This window comes from Crinia signifera, chromosome 11, assembly GCF_055691185.1.
Source record: "Crinia signifera chromosome 11, ASM5569118v1, whole genome shotgun sequence".
Classification (NCBI taxonomy): Eukaryota; Metazoa; Chordata; class Amphibia; order Anura; family Myobatrachidae; genus Crinia; species Crinia signifera.
Window position 1 is genome coordinate 66952204 of NC_139227.1, and position 10000 is coordinate 66962203.

The following is a 10000-nucleotide window of genomic DNA, read 5'->3' on the forward strand; positions in this document are numbered from 1 at the left end:
AAGATACAAATGTCCCACCGAGATTTGAACTCAGATCACCATTACACCATGGAACCACATTTCGGAAACAGTTTCAAACTATTGGCTTAGAGGGCTAGCTTTTCAAAAAAGGCTCATATTATTATAAATATCCCAGAGGTGACCTTTATGTGCAAAAATGGTTCCGGACAATCTAAGAATTGAACTTGGATGACTGGATTCATAGTCCAGAGTGCTCACTTTAGTATAATTATCCCAGAAATTAAATTTACGTGCAAAAATGGTTCCATAGAATCTAAAAATTGAACTTGTATGTCTGGATTCATAGTCCAGAATGCTTCATTATAAATGAGGATTATTACAAGTATAGACTTGAACAGCATATTTCAACGGTACGTGCAAAACTTCTCAAGGTCCCACCGAGATTTGAACTCGGATCACTGGATTCAAAGTCCAGAGTGCTAACCATTACACCATGGAACCACATTTCAAAGACATTTATACATTTTTCCTTGGATTGAAAGCTTCAAAAGAGGCAAATTTTCTTCTAATTATCACATAGTTGAACTTTATGTGCAAAAATGATTCTGGTCAAACTGAGAATTGAAGTTGGATGGCTGGATTCATGATCCAGAGTGCTTCCCTGAAAATGAACATTAGTAAGAAGTACAAGATTGAACAGGATATTTGATCTGTAAGTGCAAAAAGATACAAAGGTCCCACCGAGATTTGAACTCGGATCACTGGATTCAGAGTCCAGAGTGCTAACCATTACACCATGGAACCACATTTCAAAAACAATCTTAAATTATTCGCTTAGAGGGCTAGCTTTTCAAAAAAGGCTCATATTATTATAAATATCCCAGAGGTGACCTTTATGTGCAAAAATGGTTCCGGACAATCTAAGAATTGAACTTGTATGTCTGGATTCATAGTCCAGAATGCTTCTTTATAAATGAGGATTATTACAAGTATAGAATTGAACAGCATATTTCAACGGTACGTGCAAAACTTCCCAAGGTCCCACCGAGATTTGAACTCGAATCACTGGATTCAAAGTCCAGAGTGCTAACCATTACACCATGGAACCACATTTCAAAGACATTTATACATTTTTCCTTAGATTGAAAGCTTCAAAAGAGGCCAATTTTCTTCTAATTACCACATAGTTGAACTTTATGTGCAAAAATGGTTGGGGTCAAACTGAGAATTGACGTTGGATGGCTGGATTCATGATACAGAGTGCTTCCCTTAAAATGAACATTAGTAAGAAGTACAAGATATTTGAACTGTAAGTGCAATAAGATACAAAGGTCCCACCGAGATTTGAACTCGGATCACTGGATTCAGAGTCCAGAGTGCTAACCATTACACCATGGAACCACATTTCAAAGACATTTATAAATTTTTCCTTAGATTGAAAGCTTCAAAAGAGGCCAATTTTCTTCTAATTACCACATAGTTGAACTTTAGGTACTTGTGTATTTTGGCGGCGCCCATCGCATCGCATACCATAACACATACGATGGTATGCGATGCGACGCGATATCGTACGATAGTGCACGATGGCATACAATTTTGAAATTGTATGCCATTGTACATGGCATACGATGCCATACGATGCGATGCGATGCGATTAAACATTGTATAAGCACCCGAATGGGTGCTTATACAAAGTTAAGCACCCAAATGGGTGCTTACAATGTTAAATGCACCCCCACGCCACCCCCCACTATAAACGTGAACCCGAAGCGTGGCAAGCGCAGCGAGCCCGCGAGGGGCGGCGGTACGCGTCCTACGACCTTTTCATACCCCCACTATCCACGTCGGCGTGGAGTTGAGAATAGAATAGTGTGGCGAGCGCAGCGAGCCCCGCGAGGGGACGCGGATACCTTCACAGGTAAACGCGTCCCCTCGCGGGCTTCACAGGTGTCCGCGTCGCCACGGACACCTGTGAAGCCCGCGAGGGGACGCGTATAACTGTGAAGGTATCTGCGTCCCCTCACGGGGCTCGCTGCACTCGCCACGCTTCGGGCTCGGTGGCTCGCTGCGCTCGCCACACTATTCTATTCTCAACTCCACGCCGACGTGGATAGTGGGGGTATGAAAAGGTCGTAGGACGCGTACCGCCGCCCCTCGCGGGCTCGCTGCGCTCGCCACGCTTCGGGTTCACGTTTATAGTGGGGGGTGGCGTGGAGGTGCATTTAACATTGTAAGCAACCATTTGGGTGCTCAAAAGCACCCTTTAGGGTGCTTATACGATTTTTGGTCGTATAGGGGGTCAAAATCGCGTCGCATCGCATCGCATGCCATCGGGTGCATGGCATGCGATGCAATGCGATCTGTTCGTCGTACGACGGACATCGGGGGCGCCGCCAAAATACAAAAGTACCGAACTTTATGTGCAAAAATGATTCTGGTCAAACTGAGAATTGAAGTTGGATGGCTGGATTCATGATCCAGAGTGCTTCCCTGAAAATGAACATTAGTAGGAAGTACAAGATTGAACAGGATATTTGAACTGTAAGTGCAAAAAGATACAAAGGTCCCACCGAGATTTGAACTCGGATCACTGGATTCAGAGTCCAGAGTGCTAACCATTACACCATGGAACCACATTTCGAAGACATTTATACATTTTTCCTTAGATTGAAAGCTTCAAAAGAGGCCAGTTTTCTTCTAATTACCACATAGTTGAACTTTATGTGCAAAAATGATTCTGGTCAAACTGAGAATTGAAGTTGGATGGCTGGATTCATGATCCAGAGTGCTTCCCTGAAAATGAACATTAGTAAAAAGTACAAGATTGAACAGGATATTTGATCTGTAAGTGCAAAAAGATACAAAGGTCCCACCGAGATTTGAACTCGGATCACTGGATTCAGAGTCCAGAGTGCTAACCATTACACCATGGAACCACATTTCAAAAACAATCTTAAATTATTCGCTTAGAGGGCTAGCTTTTCAAAAAAGGCTCATATTATTATAAATATCCCAGAGGTGACCTTTATGTGCAAAAATGGTTCCGGACAATCTAAGAATTGAACTTGGATGACTGGATTCATAGTCCAGAGTGCTCACTTTAGTATAATTATCCCAGAAATTAAATTTACGTGCAAAAATGGTTCCATAGAATCTAAGAATTGAACTTGTATGTCTGGATTCATAGTCCAGAATGCTTCATTATAAATGAGGATGATTACAAGTATAGACTTGAACAGCATATTTCAACGGTACGTGCAAAACTTCTCAAGGTCCCACCGAGATTTGAACTCGGATCACTGGATTCAAAGTCCAGAGTGCTAACCATTACACCATGGAACCACATTTTAAAGACATTTATACATTTTTCCTTAGATTGAAAGCTTCAAAAGAGGCCAATTTTCTTCTAATTACCACATGGTTGAACTTTATGTGCAAAAATGGTTGGGGTCAAACTGAGAATTGACGTTGGATGGCTAAATTCATGATACAGAGTGCTTCCCTTAAAATGAACATTAGTAAGAAGTACAAGATATTTGAACTGTAAGTGCAATAAGATACAAAGGTCCCACCGAGATTTGAACTCGGATCACTGGATTCAGAGTCCAGAGTGCTAACCATTACACCATGGAACCACATTTCAAAGATGTTTATAAATTTTTCCTTAGATTGAAAGCTTCAAAAGAGGCCAATTTTCTTCTAATTACCACATAGTTGAACTTTAGGTACTTGTGTATTTTGGCGGCGCCCATCGCATCGCATACCATAACACATACGATGGTATGCGATGCGACGCGATATCGTACGATAGTGCACGATGGCATACAATTTTGAAATTGTATGCCATTGTACATGGCATACGATGCCATACGATGCGATGCGATGCGATTAAACATTGTATAAGCACCCTAATGGGTGCTTATACAAAGTTAAGCACCCAAATGGGTGCTTACAATGTTAAATGCACCCCCACGCCACCCCCCACTATAAACGTGAACCCGAAGCGTGGCGAGCGCAGCGAGCCCGCGAGGGGCGGCGGTACGCGTCCTACGACCTTTTCATACCCCCACTATCCACGTCGGCGTGGAGTTGAGAATAGAATAGTGTGGCGAGCGCAGCGAGCCCCGCGAGGGGACGCGGATACCTTCACAGGTAAACGCGTCCCCTCGCGGGCTTCACAGGTGTCCGCGTCGCCACGGACACCTGTGAAGCCCGCGAGGGGACGCGTATAACTGTGAAGGTATCCGCGTCCCCTCGCGGGGCTCGCTGCACTCGCCACGCTTCGGGCTCGGTGGCTCGCTGCGCTCGCCACACTATTCTATTCTCAACTCCACGCCGACGTGGCTAGTGGGGGTATGAAAAGGTCGTAGGACGCGTACCGCCGCCCCTCGCGGGCTCGCTGCGCTCGCCACGCTTCGGGTTCACGTTTATAGTGGGGGGTGGCGTGGAGGTGCATTTAACATTGTAAGCAACCATTTGGGTGCTCAAAAGCACCCTTTAGGGTGCTTATACGATTTTTGGTCGTATAGGGGGTCAAAATCGCGTCGCATCGCATCGCATGCCATCGGGTGCATGGCATGCGATGCGATGCGATCTGTTCGTCGTACGACGGACATCGGGGGCGCCGCCAAAATACAAAAGTACCGAACTTTATGTGCAAAAATGATTCTGGTCAAACTGAGAATTGAAGTTGGATGGCTGGATTCATGATCCAGAGTGCTTCCCTGAAAATGAACATTAGTAAGAAGTACAAGATTGAACAGGATATTTGATCTGTAAGTGCAAAAAGATACAAAGGTCCCACCGAGATTTGAACTCGGATCACTGGATTCAGAGTCCAGAGTGCTAACCATTACACCATGGAACCACATTTCGAAAACAATCTTAAATTATTCGCTTAGAGGGCTAGCTTTTCAAAAAAGGCTCATATTATTATAAATATCCCAGAGGTGACCTTTATGTGCAAAAATGGTTCCGGACAATCTAAGAATTGAACTTGGATGACTGGATTCATAGTCTAGAGTGCTCACTTTAGTATAATTATCCCAGAAATTAAATTTACGTGCAAAAATGGTTCCATAGAATCTAAAAATTGAACTTGTATGTCTGGATTCATAGTCCAGAATGCTTCATTATAAATGAGGATGATTACAAGTATAGACTTGAACAGCATATTTCAACGGTACGTGCAAAACTTCTCAAGGTCCCACCGAGATTTGAACTCGGATCACTGGATTCAAAGTCCAGAGTGCTAACCATTACACCATGGAACCACATTTTAAAGACATTTATACATTTTTCCTTAGATTGAAAGCTTCAAAAGAGGCCAATTTTCTTCTAATTACCACATGGTTGAACTTTATGTGCAAAAATGGTTGGGGTCAAACTGAGAATTGACGTTGGATGGCTGGATTCATGATACAGAGTGCTTCCCTTAAAATGAACATTAGTAAGAAGTACAAGATATTTGAACTGTAAGTGCAATAAGATACAAAGGTCCCACCGAGATTTGAACTCGGATCACTGGATTCAGAGTCCAGAGTGCTAACCATTACACCATGGAACCACATTTCAAAGACGTTTATAAATTTTTCCTTAGATTGAAAGCTTCAAAAGAGGCCAATTTTCTTCTAATTACCACATAGTTGAACTTTAGGTACTTGTGTATTTTGGCGGCGCCCATCGCATCGCATACCATAACACATACGATGGTATGCGATGCGACGCGATATCGTACGATAGTGCACGATGGCATACAATTTTGAAATTGTATGCCATTGTACATGGCATACGATGCCATACGATGCGATGCGATGCGATTAAACATTGTATAAGCACCCTAATGGGTGCTTATACAAAGTTAAGCACCCAAATGGGTGCTTACAATGTTAAATGCACCCCCACGCCACCCCCCACTATAAACGTGAACCCGAAGCGTGGCGAGCGCAGCGAGCCCGCGAGGGGCGGCGGTACGCGTCCTACGACCTTTTCATACCCCCACTATCCACGTCGGCGTGGAGTTGAGAATAGAATAGTGTGGCGAGCGCAGCGAGCCCCGCGAGGGGACGCGGATACCTTCACAGGTAAACGCGTCCCCTCGCGGGCTTCACAGGTGTCCGCGTCGCCACGGACACCTGTGAAGCCCGCGAGGGGACGCGTATAACTGTGAAGGTATCCGCGTCCCCTCGCGGGGCTCGCTGCACTCGCCACGCTTCGGGCTCGGTGGCTCGCTGCGCTCGCCACACTATTCTATTCTCAACTCCACGCCGACGTGGCTAGTGGGGGTATGAAAAGGTCGTAGGACGCGTACCGCCGCCCCTCGCGGGCTCGCTGCGCTCGCCACGCTTCGGGTTCACGTTTATAGTGGGGGGTGGCGTGGAGGTGCATTTAACATTGTAAGCAACCATTTGGGTGCTCAAAAGCACCCTTTAGGGTGCTTATACGATTTTTGGTCGTATAGGGGGTCAAAATCGCGTCGCATCGCATCGCATGCCATCGGGTGCATGGCATGCGATGCGATGCGATCTGTTCGTCGTACGACGGACATCGGGGGCGCCGCCAAAATACAAAAGTACCGAACTTTATGTGCAAAAATGATTCTGGTCAAACTGAGAATTGAAGTTGGATGGCTGGATTCATGATCCAGAGTGCTTCCCTGAAAATGAACATTAGTAAGAAGTACAAGATTGAACAGGATATTTGATCTGTAAGTGCAAAAAGATACAAAGGTCCCACCGAGATTTGAACTCGGATCACTGGATTCAGAGTCCAGAGTGCTAACCATTACACCATGGAACCACATTTCGAAAACAATCTTAAATTATTCGCTTAGAGGGCTAGCTTTTCAAAAAAGGCTCATATTATTATAAATATCCCAGAGGTGACCTTTATGTGCAAAAATGGTTCCGGACAATCTAAGAATTGAACTTGGATGACTGGATTCATAGTCCAGAGTGCTCACTTTAGTATAATTATCCCAGAAATTAAATTTACGTGCAAAAATGGTTCCATAGAATCTAAAAATTGAACTTGTATGTCTGGATTCATAGTCCAGAATGCTTCATTATAAATGAGGATTATTACAAGTATAGACTTGAACAGCATATTTCAACGGTACGTGCAAAACTTCTCAAGGTCCCACCGAGATTTGAACTCGGATCACTGGATTCAAAGTCCAGAGTGCTAACCATTACACCATGGAACCACATTTCAAAGACATTTATACATTTTTCCTTAGATTGAAAGCTTCAAAAGAGGCAAATTTTCTTCTAATTACCACATAGTTGAACTTTATGTGCAAAAATGATTCTGGTCAAACTGAGAATTGAAGTTGGATGGCTGGATTCATGATCCAGAGTGCTTCCCTGAAAATGAACATTAGTAAGAAGTACAAGATTGAACAGGATATTTGATCTGTAAGTGCAAAAAGATACAAAGGTCCCACCGAGATTTGAACTCGGATCACTGGATTCAGAGTCCAGAGTGCTAACCATTACACCATGGAACCACATTTCAAAAACAATCTTAAATTATTCGCTTAGAGGGCTAGCTTTTCAAAAAAGACTCATATTATTATAAATATCCCAGAGGTGACCTTTATGTGCAAAAATGGTTCCGGACAATCTAAGAATTGAACTTGGATGACTGGATTCATAGTCCAGAGTGCTCACTTTAGTATAATTATCCCAGAAATTAAATTTACGTGCAAAAATGGTTCCATAGAATCTAAAAATTGAACTTGTATGTCTGGATTCATAGTCCAGAATGCTTCATTATAAATGAGGATGATTACAAGTATAGACTTGAACAGCATATTTCAACGGTACGTGCAAAACTTCTCAAGGTCCCACCGAGATTTGAACTCGGATCACTGGATTCAAAGTCCAGAGTGCTAACCATTACACCATGGAACCACATTTTAAAGACATTTATACATTTTTCCTTAGATTGAAAGCTTCAAAAGAGGCCAATTTTCTTCTAATTACCACATGGTTGAACTTTATGTGCAAAAATGGTTGGGGTCAAACTGAGAATTGACGTTGGATGGCTGGATTCATGATACAGAGTGCTTCCCTTAAAATGAACATTAGTAAGAAGTACAAGATATTTGAACTGTAAGTGCAATAAGATACAAAGGTCCCACCGAGATTTGAACTCGGATCACTGGATTCAGAGTCCAGAGTGCTAACCATTACACCATGGAACCACATTTCAAAGACGTTTATAAATTTTTCCTTAGATTGAAAGCTTCAAAAGAGGCCAATTTTCTTCTAATTACCACATAGTTGAACTTTAGGTACTTGTGTATTTTGGCGGCGCCCATCGCATCGCATACCATAACACATACGATGGTATGCGATGCGACGCGATATCGTACGATAGTGCACGATGGCATACAATTTTGAAATTGTATGCCATTGTACATGGCATACGATGCCATACGATGCGATGCGATGCGATTAAACATTGTATAAGCACCCTAATGGGTGCTTATACAAAGTTAAGCACCCAAATGGGTGCTTACAATGTTAAATGCACCCCCACGCCACCCCCCACTATAAACGTGAACCCGAAGCGTGGCGAGCGCAGCGAGCCCGCGAGGGGCGGCGGTACGCGTCCTACGACCTTTTCATACCCCCACTATCCACGTCGGCGTGGAGTTGAGAATAGAATAGTGTGGCGAGCGCAGCGAGCCCCGCGAGGGGACGCGGATACCTTCACAGGTAAACGCGTCCCCTCGCGGGCTTCACAGGTGTCCGCGTCGCCACGGACACCTGTGAAGCCCGCGAGGGGACGCGTATAACTGTGAAGGTATCCGCGTCCCCTCGCGGGGCTCGCTGCACTCGCCACGCTTCGGGCTCGGTGGCTCGCTGCGCTCGCCACACTATTCTATTCTCAACTCCACGCCGACGTGGCTAGTGGGGGTATGAAAAGGTCGTAGGACGCGTACCGCCGCCCCTCGCGGGCTCGCTGCGCTCGCCACGCTTCGGGTTCACGTTTATAGTGGGGGGTGGCGTGGAGGTGCATTTAACATTGTAAGCAACCATTTGGGTGCTCAAAAGCACCCTTTAGGGTGCTTATACGATTTTTGGTCGTATAGGGGGTCAAAATCGCGTCGCATCGCATCGCATGCCATCGGGTGCATGGCATGCGATGCGATGCGATCTGTTCGTCGTACGACGGACATCGGGGGCGCCGACAAAATACAAAAGTACCGAACTTTATGTGCAAAAATGATTCTGGTCAAACTGAGAATTGAAGTTGGATGGCTGGATTCATGATCCAGAGTGCTTCCCTGAAAATGAACATTAGTAAGAAGTACAAGATTGAACAGGATATTTGATCTGTAAGTGCAAAAAGATACAAAGGTCCCACCGAGATTTGAACTCGGATCACTGGATTCAGAGTCCAGAGTGCTAACCATTACACCATGGAACCACATTTCGAAAACAATCTTAAATTATTCGCTTAGAGGGCTAGCTTTTCAAAAAAGGCTCATATTATTATAAATATCCCAGAGGTGACCTTTATGTGCAAAAATGGTTCCGGACAATCTAAGAATTGAACTTGGATGACTGGATTCATAGTCCAGAGTGCTCACTTTAGTATAATTATCCCAGAAATTAAATTTACGTGCAAAAATGGTTCCATAGAATCTAAAAATTGAACTTGTATGTCTGGATTCATAGTCCAGAATGCTTCATTATAAATGAGGATTATTACAAGTATAGACTTGAACAGCATATTTCAACGGTACGTGCAAAACTTCTCAAGGTCCCACCGAGATTTGAACTCGGATCACTGGATTCAAAGTCCAGAGTGCTAACCATTACACCATGGAACCACATTTCAAAGACATTTATACATTTTTCCTTAGATTGAAAGCTTCAAAAGAGGCAAATTTTCTTCTAATTACCACATAGTTGAACTTTATGTGCAAAAATGATTCTGGTCAAACTGAGAATTGAAGTTGGATGGCTGGATTCATGATCCAGAGTGCTTCCCTGAAAATGAACATTAGTAAGAAGTACAAGATTGA

General features: G+C 43.9%; 17 non-coding genes across 17 annotated transcripts; all 17 read right to left on the reverse strand.

Annotated features, from left to right (window-relative positions):
- Positions 1-390: 390 nt before the first annotated feature.
- TRNAQ-UUG (transfer RNA glutamine (anticodon UUG)) lies at positions 391-462 on the reverse strand. Its single transcript has one exon. It is a non-coding gene; the product is annotated as a tRNA-Gln (tRNA).
- A 231-nt stretch (positions 463-693) lies between these two features.
- TRNAQ-CUG (transfer RNA glutamine (anticodon CUG)) lies at positions 694-765 on the reverse strand. The gene has a single exon. It is a non-coding gene; the product is annotated as a tRNA-Gln (tRNA).
- Positions 766-1290: 525 nt separating this feature from the next.
- TRNAQ-CUG (transfer RNA glutamine (anticodon CUG)) lies at positions 1291-1362 on the reverse strand. Its single transcript has one exon. It is a non-coding gene; the product is annotated as a tRNA-Gln (tRNA).
- Positions 1363-2522: 1160 nt separating this feature from the next.
- Positions 2523-2594, reverse strand: TRNAQ-CUG (transfer RNA glutamine (anticodon CUG)). The gene has a single exon. It is a non-coding gene; the product is annotated as a tRNA-Gln (tRNA).
- Positions 2595-2825: 231 nt separating this feature from the next.
- TRNAQ-CUG (transfer RNA glutamine (anticodon CUG)) lies at positions 2826-2897 on the reverse strand. Its single transcript has one exon. It is a non-coding gene; the product is annotated as a tRNA-Gln (tRNA).
- A 334-nt stretch (positions 2898-3231) lies between these two features.
- On the reverse strand, positions 3232-3303 carry TRNAQ-UUG (transfer RNA glutamine (anticodon UUG)). Its single transcript has one exon. It is a non-coding gene; the product is annotated as a tRNA-Gln (tRNA).
- A 221-nt stretch (positions 3304-3524) lies between these two features.
- TRNAQ-CUG (transfer RNA glutamine (anticodon CUG)) lies at positions 3525-3596 on the reverse strand. The gene has a single exon. It is a non-coding gene; the product is annotated as a tRNA-Gln (tRNA).
- A 1160-nt stretch (positions 3597-4756) lies between these two features.
- On the reverse strand, positions 4757-4828 carry TRNAQ-CUG (transfer RNA glutamine (anticodon CUG)). The gene has a single exon. It is a non-coding gene; the product is annotated as a tRNA-Gln (tRNA).
- Positions 4829-5162: 334 nt separating this feature from the next.
- TRNAQ-UUG (transfer RNA glutamine (anticodon UUG)) lies at positions 5163-5234 on the reverse strand. Its single transcript has one exon. It is a non-coding gene; the product is annotated as a tRNA-Gln (tRNA).
- Positions 5235-5455: 221 nt separating this feature from the next.
- Positions 5456-5527, reverse strand: TRNAQ-CUG (transfer RNA glutamine (anticodon CUG)). Its single transcript has one exon. It is a non-coding gene; the product is annotated as a tRNA-Gln (tRNA).
- A 1160-nt stretch (positions 5528-6687) lies between these two features.
- Positions 6688-6759, reverse strand: TRNAQ-CUG (transfer RNA glutamine (anticodon CUG)). Its single transcript has one exon. It is a non-coding gene; the product is annotated as a tRNA-Gln (tRNA).
- Positions 6760-7093: 334 nt separating this feature from the next.
- TRNAQ-UUG (transfer RNA glutamine (anticodon UUG)) lies at positions 7094-7165 on the reverse strand. The gene has a single exon. It is a non-coding gene; the product is annotated as a tRNA-Gln (tRNA).
- A 231-nt stretch (positions 7166-7396) lies between these two features.
- TRNAQ-CUG (transfer RNA glutamine (anticodon CUG)) lies at positions 7397-7468 on the reverse strand. The gene has a single exon. It is a non-coding gene; the product is annotated as a tRNA-Gln (tRNA).
- Positions 7469-7802: 334 nt separating this feature from the next.
- TRNAQ-UUG (transfer RNA glutamine (anticodon UUG)) lies at positions 7803-7874 on the reverse strand. The gene has a single exon. It is a non-coding gene; the product is annotated as a tRNA-Gln (tRNA).
- A 221-nt stretch (positions 7875-8095) lies between these two features.
- Positions 8096-8167, reverse strand: TRNAQ-CUG (transfer RNA glutamine (anticodon CUG)). The gene has a single exon. It is a non-coding gene; the product is annotated as a tRNA-Gln (tRNA).
- A 1160-nt stretch (positions 8168-9327) lies between these two features.
- TRNAQ-CUG (transfer RNA glutamine (anticodon CUG)) lies at positions 9328-9399 on the reverse strand. Its single transcript has one exon. It is a non-coding gene; the product is annotated as a tRNA-Gln (tRNA).
- Positions 9400-9733: 334 nt separating this feature from the next.
- TRNAQ-UUG (transfer RNA glutamine (anticodon UUG)) lies at positions 9734-9805 on the reverse strand. The gene has a single exon. It is a non-coding gene; the product is annotated as a tRNA-Gln (tRNA).
- Positions 9806-10000: the final 195 nt, after the last annotated feature.